The sequence below is a fragment of the Aotus nancymaae genome, unplaced genomic scaffold (assembly GCF_030222135.1).
Source record: "Aotus nancymaae isolate 86718 unplaced genomic scaffold, 86718_ANA_hifiasm-v0.15.2.pri h1tg000064l_1, whole genome shotgun sequence".
Taxonomy (NCBI): Eukaryota; Metazoa; Chordata; class Mammalia; order Primates; family Aotidae; genus Aotus; species Aotus nancymaae.
In genome coordinates this window covers 14,630,489-14,647,500 of record NW_026988479.1, presented here as the reverse complement: position 1 = coordinate 14,647,500, position 17,012 = coordinate 14,630,489, and the positions used below count along the sequence as shown (strand labels likewise).

The 17,012-nt window shown below is 57.5% G+C and overlaps 1 protein-coding gene across 5 annotated transcripts in view; it reads right to left on the bottom strand.

The window, feature by feature from the left end:
* The window catches only part of CXXC5 (CXXC finger protein 5), a 34,792-nt gene that overhangs the window by 15,790 nt on the left and 1,990 nt on the right, over positions 1-17,012 (bottom strand). Inside the window, exon 1 of one of the 5 annotated variants that reach the window (XM_064366380.1) lies at positions 15,797-15,813. The exons of the other annotated variants lie outside the window; for them this stretch is intronic. The gene's annotated coding sequence lies outside the window, so the exon portion shown is untranslated. Of the gene's footprint in view, positions 1-15,796; positions 15,814-17,012 lie in introns of those variants that run through there. 5 annotated transcript variants of the gene reach the window in all.

The following is a 17,012-nucleotide window of genomic DNA, read 5'->3' as shown; positions in this document are numbered from 1 at the left end:
CCGAGCCAGGCTGGCTCTGCCCCAACAGGCTGTGTGACCTTGCAGGGCTTTAACTGACCCATCTGTAAAATAGGAACACAGGAGCCTTATACCGCCCCCACCCCCACTGAGTGCTAACCCAGTGTTGGGCACTAGGTAGACAGGAGATACCATGGACCCTATGGTCAGGGAGCTCCCAGTCGAGGGACACACACAGAAGGGTTTAACAAAGTCTATGCAGAGAACCCTGAGAGCTCAGTCAATGGGCAAAGTGCTGGGGAGCAGTATCCAGAGGGCTTCTTGGAGGAGGTGAGGTAGGAAGTGGAAATGCCTCTCCTCTGACCCCATAACCAGCCCACACAGAATGCTGGGGGAGTAGGTGTGGCCCACTTAAACCCAAGACTGGGGTTAGACCTTGAAGAAACCCAGAACTACAGACCACATCAGAGTGACAGGGATTCAAGGTGCCCAGCTCAGCCTGCCCATGACGCTCCCTTTGATTCTGAACAGCTATGGGAGGTGAGGCCTACTAACCTGAGCAGGGCACGCTTGGCCCCTGGAAACCCTGGAGGTGCGGGAACACACAAACAAGTCCCGGGGTCAATGCTGGGTGCACTGACCCCCTCGGAGCAGGCCCCAGGGGTCTCGCAGATATCATCTCCTCTTGGCTGCTTCAGTTCCTCTGACACATGCACCAGGTTCCCCTCTAGAAACCCACTGGTCCTCAGGCCCCAGCCACAGCAGTCCCGGTCAGCTCGCTGCCCTCCCACCCAGCCCGCCTCCACTGGGCAGCGAAGCAGCCCGCGCCAGGGCCAACACCACTTCGAATGGTTATGCATCCCCGAACCTCTCCGCAGCTCCCTGAAAGGAATCTACAATCATCCCCATTTCCTGGATGCGGAAAATGAGGCTTAGAGAACCTAAGGGACCTGCCCAAGGCCACACAGCTCAGGACACCCATGTTCCTCATCTCGCTGGCCTCTTTGTGACTCAGTATCCCTGACCTGTCCCAAGCCTGGCCACTTCTTGCCCCAGCCCTGACCCTTCTCCTGTCTGGACGAAGACCACACCAAAACCCATGCTCCTCCAGAAACTAGGACTTGGTCTGGCGGAGGCTTCTGGTCAGAAACCCTACATGGGGTCCAGAAAGTAGTGGGGGTCTCTGTGTACCCTGAGACCCCTGGGGCATGGGGGTCTTCTAAGGCTCAGATGGGGTAGTAAGCTCCCACAGGCACACACAGGGATGGGGGTGATGGGGGTGAGGGGCTGGCTGTCTTCTGTGGCTTCATCCCTGGGGAAGAGTCAACTTCAAGGCCCCTATCACCCACACTTGGGAGGAGGCTGCCCATGGGATTCTGAAGCTGGGGCACATGTCCTCTGGGAATGAGACTGAGCTCTAACCATCGCTGCTCCACCCACTGGAGGTTACTGCTGAGGAGCCGGGCATGGCCCCTCTCTCCCGGCCTCAGTAGCTGCATCTGCACACTGGCCCAATAATGTCCTTTGAGCCCTTTGAAAAAGCCTTTGAGAATAGGTTTAGAGGTTTTTCTTGAAAAAAGGGGTTTGGAAGAACTGGTCTATTTTTGCCTGGGGGCACTGGAGACACTGGGGTCAGTGTACCATAGCAGCTTGACAATGGCTTGTTGAGCACACAAATGAGTGGCCGGGTTCTTATCCTCAGCAGGTCTGGTCCACAAACCCTTCCCAGGTGCCCACTCTGGGCCAGGACACTGGTCTACCCTCTGGTCCTCACTGTCCATCCACCTGTTCCACGGCTGCCCAGCCAGGTCACTGGGGTCCCTCTCCCCGGCCTGCCCGGAAGCTACACGTCTCCAGTGGGTCAGCACTAACGTCAGCAAGACTGGCCGGGCGTGGAGCCCGCCACCTCCGGAACTGCCAATTAATTAACTTTTTCAAATTAATTTCCCAAGCAAAATTCCATAATTACATCTGTCTCCATTAGCCCAAGCTGGTCAGGCAAGAGGACCCTGCAATGAGATGGAATATGATGTAAGGGGGTGACCATATCAGCCCTGGGACCAGGTCAGAGAGGCCACTGGGGGCTAGATTTCACCCCAGTCGGGCACTGGCCTTGCATCCTTATGGATGCTATCTGGGAAGGCAGGGGGGCTGAGAGACCAGAGCCCCCCAACAAGGAGGTGGGGCCTCAGGGAGACCCATCCTGCCCAGCTCATCCCACTGTCCCCATCCCCCACCCCAGTGCCCCTAAAACCACAGTGGGTCTTGGCATGGCCCAGTAGCAGCACAGGCACCACGAGGCTGAGGAGGCTGCGGCTGCAGCGTTCTAATTTCCCAAAGGGGCTGAGATTAATTAGCTCACACACAGGCGCGGAGAGGAGAGTGGGAGCAGGAGCGGGCAGCGTCAGGCGAGGAGCTGGCTGGCACTCCCCCCTGCCCGCCCGGTAAGCAGTCGGCGGCCTCGACAGCCTGGGTGCTCTGAAGGTCAATGGCCAAGCTGGCTGAGCCAGCAGATTGGCACCATCTCCTTCCCAGAATCCTCAAGACCAAGGACTGGGGACAGTGACCAGGAGGATAGTCTGGGGGGAGAGGCTCCACTATCACCACGATCTATTGGTTCTGTGCCAGGTGCTCTGTCCACCCCATCTTGTTTGATGCTCACAGCAACCCACAGAGGTAGGCACAGTGGTTCTCCCATTTCTCAGATGAGGACACTGAGGCTCAGAGCTGAGTGGGGCATTGGTGTGATCAAGGTCAAGTGTGGACAGTGAAGGTGAGGCTGAAATGCAGGCTGGCCCAACTCTAGAGCCCACGCTGCTTCCACTGGACCCCCGTGCGGGTGTGAGGGCTGCAGGAGCTCTGGGCCTGGGAGACTGGAACACCAGTCACAGAGCTCCTGAGCGTGTCTGTCTATGGGGAATGGACTTACCCTGCCTCAAAGAGTGTGCAGGCCAGACTCGCACAGTCATTTCACAGGTGAAGAAACTGAGACCAGAAAGGGGAAGTGATCTGAGGCTGGGACCAGCCTCTAGTAAAGTCAACCCGACTCAGTGACCTTTAGCGAGCCCTGACCCAGGGCCATGCAGCACCTGGTACTGAGTTGCACACAGACCACGGGATGGCGGGGGGGGGGGGGTCATTGTGGCTATGTCCTCTTGTACCAAGGAGGAAGTGCCAGCTCAAGGGCACTTGCTCAACTACTCCCTGCAGGGTGCCCAGGAGAGGGAAATGGAGCCCCTAGGGAGGGATGGGGGAGGTGCGCAACCCTGACCAGGCCCCAGGCAGCTTCCACAGGCCTAAACGTGGAGTTTCCCAGAACCTGTCTGCAGGAAGAACCCAGAAACCCCAAGGGGCATCCATCTGCTCCCCAGGGGAGCCCCCACCCACCACCCACCCCCTCCCCTAGGGTTAAGGGATTAGCAGTTCCAAGGCTCTTAGGTTCAAACCTGGGAAGTGCCTTAAGACAGCAGAGGGCCCTAGGGCAGTTAAGGGGCTGGGCATGGGGGAGGGGCTGGCCCAACTAGGAACACTCCAAATCTTGTGTGTGGGTGAGGGGAGCCCCTCATCTCAGAGACAGGCTCAAGCCATGCCAGGATCCAGGCGGGCCTTGGAGTCAGGATACCTCTCCTAGCTCTGCAGTCTCCAGCCTAGGTAACCTCAGACAGGTTGCTGACCTTCAGCTGAGCCCAACCCCTAGCCTGTGAAAAGCAGCCACTGACAACCCCACCCTCATCAGGTCCTGAAGAGGACCTATGTGAAAGGGTCAGTGTAGGGTCCACATGCAGTAGGTGCTCAACTAACCATAGCTGTGTTATTGTTTTTACTGTCATCATCTGCCAGCATAAGCGTGAATGTCACAGACAAGTCAGGCCAGGCGTGTTGGGTAACCCAGGTCATGGCCCTAGTTCTCTCTCATCGTTTGCTTTTGAGCTCTGAGCCAATCCCTCATGCCTCAGTTTCCCCAGCCCCAAATACAAAGCATTCCCCCTCTAGCCCGCACGACCTCGGGAGAGATGGGCATTTAGTAGGAGCCTGAAGGTTACAACGTGGGTAGCACCCTGCTGACCAGGCTTGCATCTCCTCTTTGCTCAAAGGAAGGCCTACCCACACTTCCAGACAGCCTTTCCTCCTACCTCCGTGGCCTCAGCCCTGCCTGCTCACGTCAGCTCTTCTTAGATGGGACAGCCCTGCCACAAAGGCACATGCCAAGCCTCTCGCCACCCTGCAAAGGCTCCATTTGCCACCTGGAAGTCCCTGCTCAAGTCTAACTTGTAGCCTTGCTGTGTGAGTGTAGGGGATGGGAGACAGAGAAAGCCTTGAAACTACACTTGGCTTTCTCTATTCCCTCTGGTATTAGGAAGCCTCCAGGATTTTCCAGCCAAGGACCATGGGTTCTTCTGCCCTGGGTCCAACCCATTCCCATCCTTCCCCCAACCCCTGGCCCCCAGCTCAGCCTCTTCACTCGGGTACCTCATCAACCCCATCTGAGAACAGCCCTAGAGAAAGCTAAATCCAAGCCATTCTAATTGAGGAGCCCTTGTTGTGGGATGCCACCCCCAGAAAAATGCCAGCTCTAGTGGAGCAGGTGGAGGGCCACTCATTATGTCTCACTGACATAATGAGAACTGATGACAACACACACCACCGTCTACTTCAGGTTCTGCCGCTTTGGGACAGAGATGAGAGTCATATTGATCTCACAGGTGACAAACATGAGGTCAGAGAGGTGAGCAGATGCCCATGATTACACAGCAGGCATTGACTAAGCCAGGTGTGGAGCCCAGGCCTGGCCGACTCCAGAGTCCTCGGCACAGGGGCGTCCAGTTTCCTGACTGGCCACTGCTGTTTGTGTCCCTCCGGATGCTTGGGTCCCTCTCTCCTCCTCAACCCCAGCCCAGTTCTTCATGGAGACCTGTGTGGCTGGGAGGAGGGAGCCCAGCTGGGCCTAAGTCCTTATAGCCACATGCCCTTTGACCACTGCGAGGCTGCCTCGGAACTGCAGGCCCAGAATGACCTGCAGTCTGGGTGTTAGGAGACTGTCCAAAGCCCTTCATGACCATGAAGCCGTTCCCATCAGATTTAATTCTCTCATCTCAAAAATGGCTTTTTTGGGCAGCATATGGAAAATGGGGATACTCTCATTTCTGCCCAGTGCAGGGAAGGCAAGCCCCAACCCCAAAGGGGAGGCAAGGCTTAAAAAGGCTCCTCAACTCTCAGCACCCCAGGACTCCCTTATACACAAGCCAGCTGTGTACCCATTTTGCAGGGCTGCAGACTAAGAACCAGGGCCATGGTGAAAATCGAAGTGGGGGCATTAGATAATGAGGGCCTTGGCAACTAAGAGGACAGAGAGAAGCAGATGTGGGGTAAGCAGGGAAGGTGGGCAGAAAGACTCCTGGGGACAGCCCATTTGATCAGGGGTCTCATACTTCCCCCATCTCTGGCACCACCCTAACCTCTCAAGGACCCCATGCCCCAGGGCAGGGAACCAGCCAGCCACTTGGTGGTCCTGGGGAAATTGACTTTCCCCGACACTCCTCTTCCACCCTTTCCTTTTCCCAGCTCCCCTGTATCCCTTCCCCATGTACCCAACCCACTCTGCCTGGGCCAGAGGCCCTGTACTGGAGGGCAGGTGGGTTTAACACTCTCATGCCTGATACTTGGGCCTCCTCCTCAGAGAGGGCAGAGCCAAGTTGGCAACGTAAGAAAACCGTCTCCACTTCCCCACTCGCACCTTGCAGAACCCAGTAGACACAACATGGCTGAAGGCCGACCCTCTTCTGTGTGAGCCTAAACACGGGTGTCTGGGGCAGCAGAGTCCTGACTGCAGCAGGTGTACCTTTGTATGCCAGTGCCCTGCCCCAGTCTATGGCATCATCTGGGGGTAAGCTATGGCCTGAGGATGACCAGGCCCAGCATGTGGAGCCAATGGGGTGAGAGTGGCCTCCCCGCAGGGGGCACGCCGTGTGTGCCTGTGTGTGTGCACTCGCCTAGGTACGTGCTGGTGGGTGTGTGCACCAGAGGCTGGGCTGTGACTGGAACCGGGAGAGTGCTTCTGGAGCAACACATGGGAGCTGTATGTGCACGGTGCATGTGACTGAGTCTGCACCACGCGTGTCGGCTGGGTGTGCTGAGTCGTGTGGAACTCTGTGTGCTGTGAGAGACTGTGTCTGTTCTAAGTGTGTGCCCGGGTGTGCCGCGTGTGGGGTGTGTGAGTGTGCACTCTGCCTGCCAGGCCGCAGGGCCTCGTGGGGCTGCCGGGGATGGGGTGACTCACATCTCCTGAGCTAATCCTGCCGCCTGCCCGCCCAGCTCACCCTGCTCTGCTGGGCTGATGGCCGCCAGCACAAGGGTGGGGGGGCGGAGCGGGCAGCCGCGGCGGGGAGGCTGGCTTGATAAATAACCTGCTGCTTCCCCAGGCTTCTAAGAAGGAGAGGCTGCAGCATGGGGAGGAGAGTGAGGGTGGAGGTGGGGGAGGCTGTCCTGGCCCCCCAGGCTCCGGCTGCCCTGGCCCCCTCAGCCCAGGCTGCAGCTCCGGTTCCTGTTTCATCGAAACCTGAGCTGGGAAAAGCCTATCGGGTCATCTTGCCTGTCCCGCGGCCACCAGCCCAGGCAAGCTGCCCCTCAGGGGACAGGCCCGCAGCCTGGCCGCCCAGCCAGTGAGTGGGTGGGTGGGGGGAGGATATTTCTGTCCAGACTAAATGCAGCTCTGGGCCTCTGTCTGTGTACCCCCCCACCCCAGCAGCTGCTCCCAGAGGCGCCCTGGCTCTGCAGGACTGACTAAATATAGGCCCCCCACCGCAGCAAACCCCCCATGTTCACCAATTCCCAGTGGCCCCACCCACATGAGGGTAGAGGGAAGGCTGGGGAGCCCACTGTGTGACCTTGGGCCAGCGTATCCCCTTCTCTGGGCTCTCAAACTATAAAAAACCAAGGATTACTCAGCTCCGGGTCCTCCCTTGCCTAACGGGTGCTTTTGGAGCATAGACCACAAAGGTGACTGGGGTGGGGTCTTTGCATAAGCAGGTAAAGGCTGAGGTCCCCTCCTCAGAGCAGCCCAAGTGCCTTTAGGCTTATAAACACGGCCCCTCCATTCTGCCCGTTCCTTGCCCAGGCCGGGCAATACCAGGCTCCTCCAATCTGCCCTGGCCGGACCCTGGCCAGGAAACAAGTTGTGCCAGGCTTGGGGTGGAGGGGCAGGAGCATGACAGCTGCTATTTCCTGGAGGCCACAGTCGGGCACAACCCGGATTCCTGCCTGGCTCCACGCTCCACCAGAGCCTCTTCCAGGCTGCGGGCCCAAGACAAGGCGCCCCCTTCCCCATGTCAGAGCTATTATCAGACCCCACAGGATCATCCCACTCCCCTCCCTTACTGCACTGGCACAGGCGGGAGGAAGGTGCCTGCATGCAGCCAGCCTCTAGGACTGGGGAGAGGTGGTCTCTGCAGGGTCTTTGCCTCCGCGGGAGGCAGCCCCAGCTTCCCTCCTCCTGCCTGCCTGCCCACCCGGCTGCTTCCCTCAGCCCCACACGCACCAAATTCCCCACATGCCTGTCTGTCTCTGACAGCTCGTGCAAATACTTGGCTGCGCGGGCACCCGCTGTTCTGAGCCCGCTGCGCCTGCCTCCTCCCTGCCTTCCCGGGGGGCTCTGCAGACGCAGCCAGGGATGGGAGGGGGCCAGAGCCAAGAAGCTCGGTGGGCAGTGGGGAGAAAGGGAGGGCGGGAGGGACCAGCCTCAATGCAGAAGCACCACCCCCGGCCCCTGGAGCCTAAGGGACCTGGGAGGCCACCGTGAGCCAGCCCAGGCAGGGCAGCAGCTGCTGACACCCCCGCTGCCCCCCGACACCCCCGCTGCCCCCCGGAACCTCCCAGGAGGACCTTCCGGAGGCCTCCCACTTGCCTCGGCCGATGAAACAGCATCTGTCACCCCCGCGGCGGCAGCTCAGGACAGGGCAGAGGGCACCACAAGGCCCCTGGGGAAGGCCTTGAAATCTGGACGAGGGCCCAGCCCCTCTTGGCAGTCCCAGCCCCCCAGCACTCAGAGCATGGGGGTGCATTCCAGCCCTCCTGCAAGGTGTGGGGCACACCTGCCCAACTGCCAGCCTTGGGATGTCTCCACTTGGACCGGCTGGGGCCTTATTTGCCCCCACTGCCCTCCGTCTTCCTGCTAGCCTCGTCTCCCTCCCAGGAGACCAGTGGAGGAAACACTTCCTGACAACAGCTGGGATTTTCCGCTGGACACTGCGCCTTGCTGGCCAGCTCCTTACCTCCCCCCACCTCAGTCCTTCCCCAGAGTCACCAAATCACGCCCCCACCCCACGTCTGCAGCAGAGGAATCGTTCCCTCCTGGCTGATCTGCCACTAGCCCCAGCATCCAGGCCCCGCACAGACGCTGAATAAATGACCTCATGGGTAACAGCCTCCATTCTGCAGATGGGTAAACCGAGGTTGGGAGACAGCCCAGAGATCCAGAGCCAGGCCTCCCCAACTGTGCTCTTCCCAAAAGGGGCCAACTGCAGGTCCCTTTGCCACTCCTTTGCCTCCCACCACACTTCTGCCTCAGGAGCCAACTGAGCCCTCCCAGGCTTCTGGAGTAATCAGGATGACTCCAAACAGAACCTCTCGGTGTTCTGGGTTCAAATGCCCAGCTGGGCTACTCTAGATGATGCTCCCAGCTCTCCCACAGCCCCACAGTGGTCTTGAAAAGAATTCCAAGGTATTGTCTAGGTGACGCTACACCTTGGATAAAGCCTCCTCTCCCCATTGCACAGATGGGGCTGCTGAGGACCCCAAGGGAGGGGGAGCTGCAGGCGGCCATGAGTCAGAGGGGGAGCTGGGAAGCCGCCCGGCCCTGCCGGCTGTTGCTGGAAGCAACAGCCTGCATTTCCTCCTCACGCTGGTGCCTCGGGAAGCGTGGGCAGCGGGCGGGCGGGCACCGCCGAGAGGACCCCTCCTGTGCTTGTGGGCCAGCCGCATCCCCTCGCTGCCTGACTGGGCCCACAGCCTACTCTCCACGGCAGCTAGAGCTCCAGAGAGAGGCAGGCTAGAGGCAGAACAGGCATTTCTGTCCCAGGTATGGGCTCATGTCACCTGAGGGCACCAGGCCCTGTGACCTCAGGGCAGCCTCACCCCCAGAGCTTCAGTGCCCCCTAGCATCAAACAAGGAGACTGAAACATGACCATCTACACTTCCTTCTACAAGCAAAATCCATGGATCTGTGACTCTAAAATCCCAACAAGAATCCTGACTTGAAAAATGTCTCCATTCCAAGCATTCTGATTCTAGACTCCCATGAATAAGAAATTCTAGGCCACCAAGATCTGACACCCCCAGGAAGAAAGGGGGCCAGGCCCACTTCTGCCTATTGCTATGAGCCCAATTAACTAATTTTCCATCTAGCTCTGGAGGAGATGGGGCAGGCAGGAGAGGGGCTGGGTCTCTCCCATCAGAGTCAGCAGGAACTGGCATGAAGTGGTGGGGGCCCCTGGCCTGGGGAGGAGCTGGTCTAGTCCTAGAGGACAGGCCACCTCCTTCTGGCACACACAGCCACTAATGCCACAGATGTCAGGAAGTCAGCCCAAACCAGAGCGAGAGTGGGTGGCGGGGGGTTTGCATGCCTGCACCCCATCCTGCAGCTAGGAGGGAGGGAGGGCATGCGGGCGTCAGGTCAGAGCTGGTCTCTCTGCTTCTCAGGTTCCAAGCCAAGCTCCACGCTTTATCTTCCTGTCTTCACCACCCACTGCTTCCTCCTTCCCGCCACAGTCCCCTCACCTCCCCGGCCAGTCCCAGCCCAGGCCAGCCGGCAGCCAGCCAGGGCAAAAGCTCCCAAGCCCATCTGACAGATGGAAAAATTGTGGTCCATGAAGAAGACAGGACTTGCCCCACTGACTGGCCCAGCAGCCTATTGCTCTCTAGCTACATCTCTCTGCCCTGCCCCCCACCTTGCTTCCCAGAGTCCTCCACAGGGTCAGTGCATCTCCACATGCCAGTCTGTCCACCAGCACACACCCTATCCCAGGGTCCCCTGACAGTACTCATCCTCACCACCAGTCATCCAGTCATTCACTAATTCATTTTTATCCACCCAACTAGCCTATCAGCTCGTCTCCCCACCACATCCAGCCCATTGCCAAGGGTTATGGGGCCTCAAGGAGGAAAGAGCAAGGCCTGTGCCCAGCAAGCATTGAAGGAGCCCCTTTTGTGTGCCAGGTAGCGTGGAAGGTGCAGGAAACAGCACACACAGGCCAATAGCCTATCATCAAGGGCTCTGCCAGGACTCGATCATCCTAGGCAGCGGCAAGTCACAAACTCCCGAGGCCTCAGTTTCCTCATCTGTATATGGGGATGCTAACAACAGGCATCTGTCCCAGGTATGGGCTCATATCACCTGAGGCTATTGTGGGGATGAAAGGAGGTGAAAGCCAGAAAGCTGTTCACATGGTACCTACCACAGAGAGGACTTTTGTTGAGCTACTCCTTATCAATGGTTTGTTACAATCTATTATAACAATAGCAGTAATAGGCCAGGCATGGTGGCTCATGCCTGTAATCCCAGCACTTTGGGAGGCCAAGGCAGGTGAATCACTTGAGATTGAGTTAGAGGCCAGCCTGGCCAACATGGAGAAACCCTCAGTCTATATTAAACCCTTAGTCTCTAGTAAAAATACAAAAATTAGCCGGGCGTGGTGGTGGGCGCCTATAATCCCAGCTACTCAGGAGGCTGAGGCAGAACTGCTTGAACCTGGGAGGCAGGGGTTGTACTGAGCTGAGATCTCACCACTGTACTCCAGTCTGGGGGACAAAGTGAGACTCCATCTCAAAAAAAAAACCAAAAACACACAATAGCAGTAATAGTTGGGGGCTGCAACGGATTATAGCAGCTAAAGTTCTTCAAACACTTATTTGGTTCCAGGCACTTGGGGTACAAGAAGGAATCACTGCCATATCCCAATTGCAAGGCTGGCAAGGAGCAGGCTCAAAAAGCCCCAATAAGCATCTGATGAATGAGGGGATCAATGACAGGAGGCATGCCCCTGCCTCCAAGGAAGGTATAAGCCAGCATGTTTTCATGCGTGAGGGTGTCTTTCTGCACACACACGTGTGTGTATATAAGCACTTAGGTGTGTTACACGTACATATGTGTGCCTGTGTGAGGGACCTGAGGGTCCAGTGATGCCAGGGGCACCGCCACTCAAGCCCACTCAGGCCCCCACCTGACGCCACCCCTGCCAGTGATCACAGCAGCGCTGAGGGGACTTGGGCAAAAGCAGGGGCCAGGCCCATGGAGAGAGGCCTGGAAAGACGCTTTGCATAGCTCTGGCCCTCGGATTACAGGCCCAGCCTAGACCCTGCTTGGGGGTGCAGGGGCCACTAGGTGTTTACCCACAGGCACCCAGGCCCCCTCTGCCTGAACATTACGCCCATGCTGCCATGAAACACAAGTGTTCTTGCTGGCAGGCTGGGCATGTCTGAGGAGGTCAGAAAAGGTCACAGGCGAGGGAGGGAGAGGTGGGCCCAAGGGCCATGTGGGGTCTGCCAGACAGGGGAGGGCGGGTACAGGGCTCCCCTGGGGCCACCAGGCAGGCCTGGCTCTGCCCTGCTGGGGCCGGCAGCTGGAGGGGAGTAAATATAGCTGGGGCGTCCCGGCCACATTCCTGGGAGGCCAGCGAGGCCCGCCTGCCCGCTGCTCTAAGCAGAGCGCAGCAGCCAGGGCCCAGAGCCGCCACTGCCCTCTTCCCAAACAAACAGAAAAATAAATAAAACCAGCTCTCACGGCCGGCACAGCTTGGGGGGAGGGGGCAGGAAGGGGTGGACTGGTGTTGGGGGGTGGACAGGCAGGCAGACCAGTTGCCGCGGTTTCTGTTCCACTGGAAAGGAGGAAGCCAACAAAAGAGAAAAATAGAGGAAAAGGGCAGGGAGTGGTTAGAGATGTCAAAGAAGGGGAGAGAATCCCTAAGAGATGAAGGGTGTCACAGGAGAGGTGTGGGGGAGGCAGGTCAGGAGGGACAGGGAAAGCGTCAGGGGCGGGCACGATGGGGGACAGTTAGGAGTAGGCAGAGGCAGCCTCTGGGTCAGTAATTCAGTGGCAGGGATGCCCCAGAGGGGTGGCAGGCAGAGACAAAGCGGGTGGTGTGGGCTGGGGCAGGGGGCCGGCTTGAAGGGCCATGAAATATTAAAGAGCTAAGGCCAGTGAGTGACAGAGGTCATAGGAAGCAGGAGACTAGTCAGGGAGCAATGGTGGACCCTGAGGCGGAGGGCTGCCCCACCTCTGGCTGGTCTCTCCACCATCTCCATCAAGCCAGACTCCCAGGCTCTGCTGTGATGGAAGGACAGGCTGAGGGTGGGAGGGGCCGTGGGGATTAGTGATGGCAGGGAGACCTCTGCAGTTCCCTCTTCCCTCGGGCTGATCTGGGGACAGCCCGCCTTCCAGAGCTGCCAGCCACCCTATCAAGAAAGCCAGGAGGCCTGTCAGCACAGCTGCTGCCACGGCACCTCCTGGGGAAGGAGCAGGAGACATCCAGCTTCTCTTTCCCAGGAAAAATTAGCTAAGCTACCACTTTCAACAGAGACCTGCAGGGAGGAAAGGCTGGGCCTCACAGCTCAGCTGAGCCAGCAGGTCACCCCCCAGCCCTCCCACCCCACCCCTGCCTGGCCCCATTACTAGCTTCACAACCTTGTTCAGTCCCCTTGTCCCTGAGCCTGTGTCTTCACCAGCCCCTCGCCTCCAGGCGTGGTGTGAAGAAAGGGAGAAGGCAAATAACACATTGAAAACATACTGAGGCCAAGTATCTGCATGCATCCTCCCAGAGAAGGCTACCATGGGTACCGTCCTATTATCAGTCCCATTTTACAGATGGGGAAGAGAAAGTCAGTCAAGTGATGCACCCAAGGTCACACACCTGGTGATCAGCCGAATGGAGACAGACCTGCTAGGTATGAGCCACATGTTCTTTGCTTAGGATTCACGGGGCACGTGCATTCCTTGTCTCTATAAAAGCCAATGTCTACTGAATACAGATTGCAGGTGAGTACCTCTCCCTGCCAGGCACTATGCAGCCATCTGTGTCCATCTGAATGAAAATGACCTTGAGAGGCAGGCATTCTCTTACTGTCCAATTTCAGAGATTAGGAAACTGAGATTTGTAGAGATAACACAACTGGCCCAAATGTCATACATCCAGCTAGGCAGTGACATGGCCAGGATTCGGAGTCAGTTCTGATGGACTCTAGAGCCACTGCTCATCCATACTTGTCTGGGTGGGGTTAGGAGGACCCGGTAGTCGTAGAGCTCAGTGGTTCAGTTGGCTTGACAAGGAACACCCAGAAAAGGTCAGAAACAAGGTCACAATTGCTGTGGGGTTGGGGAGATGGCAGCTGCTTTGGACGGGGCAGAGCCTGCAGGAGCCCCAGGTGAGGGTACAAGCTAGGAGCCTGGCTAGAGTGATCTGCTTGGGTTTCTACCTAGAGACCCTGTACCAGGTACCAGCAGCCCTGCCCCAGTGCAAGGATACTGAGGCTGACCCAAAAAGGGCCAGCGGAGCCCTGTCTTGTTGGTCCCCAGGGTTCTAACCTGTGTTCCGAGGCCAGTGTGCCTGGAACTAATCACCTCTTCAGAGGCCCTAGTGCTGTGGAAGGGGGGCAGGATCCCCTCCCTCTCTCCCAGGCCCTGTGAGCCCAGAGGGAGGCCAGCATCAGAGGCAGGAAATGAAGAAGAATTTGCGATCTAATTGAGCTGGCGGGGGATTAGGCGGCAGAATGCAATTACAGGGGCTGGAGCGGGGCCAGGGGGCACTGACACCCCAAGATGTGGTCTGGCCCAGGTGACTGGGCCCAGCCAGTCTCTGGCCAGAGACACTAGACTTGGGGTTGGGAGGATGGGTACAGGCAAAGGTTGGGACCAGACAGCTTCTCAGCCTACAGAGAACTGCAGGGTTCCAGCTCCACGTGATACCCAGAAGAAGCAAAAAGTTTTCCTGGGAATCGTCCCCCAGGGAATGAGCCTATGGACTCTCACATGGGGAGCAGGCAGCCAGACACACACACTCTCACAGGCTCCACTCATACATGTTCAAGCATGTGCTCACACTCCTAGGTAAGCCCCACATAACCACATTCACCTGCATCGGGGCAGGCTTCCCAGGCTGGCCCTTTGCTGCCACTGGCTCCAACAAATGGTGGGTTGAGGGGAGCACAACCTCCCCTCAAAAAAACCCACCCATGACCTTAAAATCCTTTTATTCCCATAATCACATGCTGCCATCGCCGTGGATACACACTGTCACCCTGGCCCCAGCCTGTCTCCCTCTGCGGCTTCCAAAACTCCCAGCAGGCAGGCGGACGGGGAGGCTGCCCAGTTACTGCTGGGGAAAGGGGGGGTTATGGGGGTTGCAGAGGGAAGGACTGGGTGGGAAAGGTTCAATTCTACACATACACACTCCATGCTACACATATTCAGGGCCTCAAACAACCAGAGGGAGAGATTCAGTAAGACAGAGATACAGAAAGAAAAAGGAAAATATAGCCAGCAGCCACCACAGAGACCACTGTCCGTACAGCACAGACACGCCCACTCCCACATTCACAATTCAGACACACTCTACTCAGACCCCCCAGATTTATGAGCATATACAAAGCACACAGATACACACAAATCACTAACACAAACTCTCGAAAATTCCAAGCACACACAACTCACAGAATATATTCATTCCCAGATTCACAGAGACATAGCCAATCTTCAGAAATACAATCTCAGATTCACAAACACACATGTACACATGCACTATAGATCCACACACTTCTAGATCCACAGATATACATGCCCTGATTGATAAATCCATGTATGTTCAGATTCCCACACCCTGAGACAGACATTCAACACAGAGATTCACAGATATAGATACACAACTTAGAGACACACATGTCCTGAGTCATAAGCACACATCACCCAGATTCCCACATCCCAGAGCAACAGACTAGTGCCCACACAGTCTCAGCTCTGTCAGCTGACACTGCCTCTGGCTTTAGGGGGCAGGTGGAGGGTTGGAGATTCCTGGGTCTTTGAGGGCGCAGTCCTTTCTCATTGCTCAAATCCAGGAAGGGTGGGCTCAGCGTTGGGGGGAGGTGAGGGGGAAGTAAGAGAAAGCAGAAAAAAACTTTAGTGGGATATTCTTGTTGGGCAGTAGCGCGTGAGTAACGGGGGAGGCTTTTTGTGGTCTGGTGAGTTCCAGCTATGAGTGAGAGTTTAACTATTAATACACTTAATCAAGGACACTACACACACAGGGCTAGGATGGGACCAGGTGGTGGGGGTAAGAGAGGGAGAGCCCCAGAAAAAAGAAAAGAAGGAAAGCCCCAATCAGGGCCCCAGGGGGCGGAGAAAGGGGGCGGAGCTTCTATCCTGGGCCGGCCTCCAGAGCTGGAGCAGTGATTCATTTGTGCACCACCAGAAGGGTGGGGTTTGATACACAGTAGGTGCTCAATACAAATATACTGGGGCAACAAATGAATAACATCAAGAGTGGGCAATAATAACAGTAATAATGTGTGAACCCCCCATCCTTGTTCAATTAGGGCATGCCCCAGAGCATCATGCTTGGGAGTTAGTTGGGACTAAATGGTCAAGCCACCAGACAGGGGCTCTAGGAACCCAGGATTGGATCTGGCTCACCCGTATTCCCTCATTCCTCCACCCTAGCCTGCAACCTGGAAAGTCAGCCCAGCCCACATCTCTCTCTCTTCTGAGGGAGACTCCTTCCATTCCAGCCTCCTATAAACAACAAGGTGCAGTCCTAAAGAAGGCGGGGTTTTTCATTCCCCTGGACTTGTTTCTCTTACCCAGATCCAAGCCTGCCCCCACACTCCTATGGGTCTCAGTTTCACATGTGCCAAGTGGGTAGGAGGCAGGCAGAGCTGGAAAGGGGCAGCAAGAGTTGAGGGTCACAGTGGGAACTCACGGAACACGGGCCTGTGCTGGCTGGGGCCCTGGATGCAGAATCCTCCCTTCCCCTTCCCCCACCCCAGCCCAGCCCAGCCCAGCCGGGTGGACATTCCAGGTCTCACGTGATAAAGACGAGGCCACTGGCCCTCGGGTAAGTCAACAGGCTCTGTCGCGGGAGAGATAGGAGGCCCCAGCCAGGGTCACCTGCTGAGCGGGGAAAACAGCCAGGACCAGATACACACATAAATAAGACACCAACTCGACAGCCAGCCAGCCAAGGGGTCTGTCTTCTGCAGAGGCTCACCTTGGAAAGGGAGGTGGCATGGAGAGGGAGGCCAAGGCTGACACGGGGCGTCGCTGGGAGAGACCCAGCTCCTGGGAGGGTGAGGGGTAGGGGGGTGCTACCCAAGTTCCGGGGGCTGGCTGGGAACTCAGAGAACAACCTCCCTCAGCTGTTCCCATCTCTTCCCAGGGCAAAAATCAAACCGTCACCCCCTCTCCCTCCTCCCCAAGGAGAGGACAATTTCCGTTCTGGGAGGGGGGTGACAGCTGCAGAGCGGGCCACTCCCCACCCCCCCACACACCAAGCTCCAGCCTGACTCTCATTTAGGGAAAATGCTAAATCAACAATACGCAGTTACGGGTAGGTAGCGCGCCGGCCTGAGTCTCCCGGCACGGCTCTCAGAAAGCGGTTTAGATGGGGGCTTTGGTCTCAGTTCCTGGTTTTCTAGAGGCGGTTGGAAACCAAGGCACGAGTGTCTTTCGACCAGGTGAAGCTTAGGCCAGTAGGCCCCCCGACAAGACGTCTAATTTAAATACCACCAATTGCAAAGGACAGACGCCCCCCACCCCGCGGGCTGGGGCAGCTGAGGTGGCGCCGGGTGTTCAAATCGCGCTCCAAACAAGTCCGCAGCGACAGCGCTCGCAGCCCCCGCCAGGCGGCCCCAGCGGAAAACTTGAAAGGGACTCTGTTTGCCGGCGGCCCCGGGGCGGCTCCGGCGGGGGCCAGAAATCGCACACACGCCCCCTCCCCAGCGCTTCCAGAGAAAATGCGGGGGGAGGAGGCAGGGCCCACCACAAATCCAAGGGCTCCAAACAGTGCCTGCGGTGCGA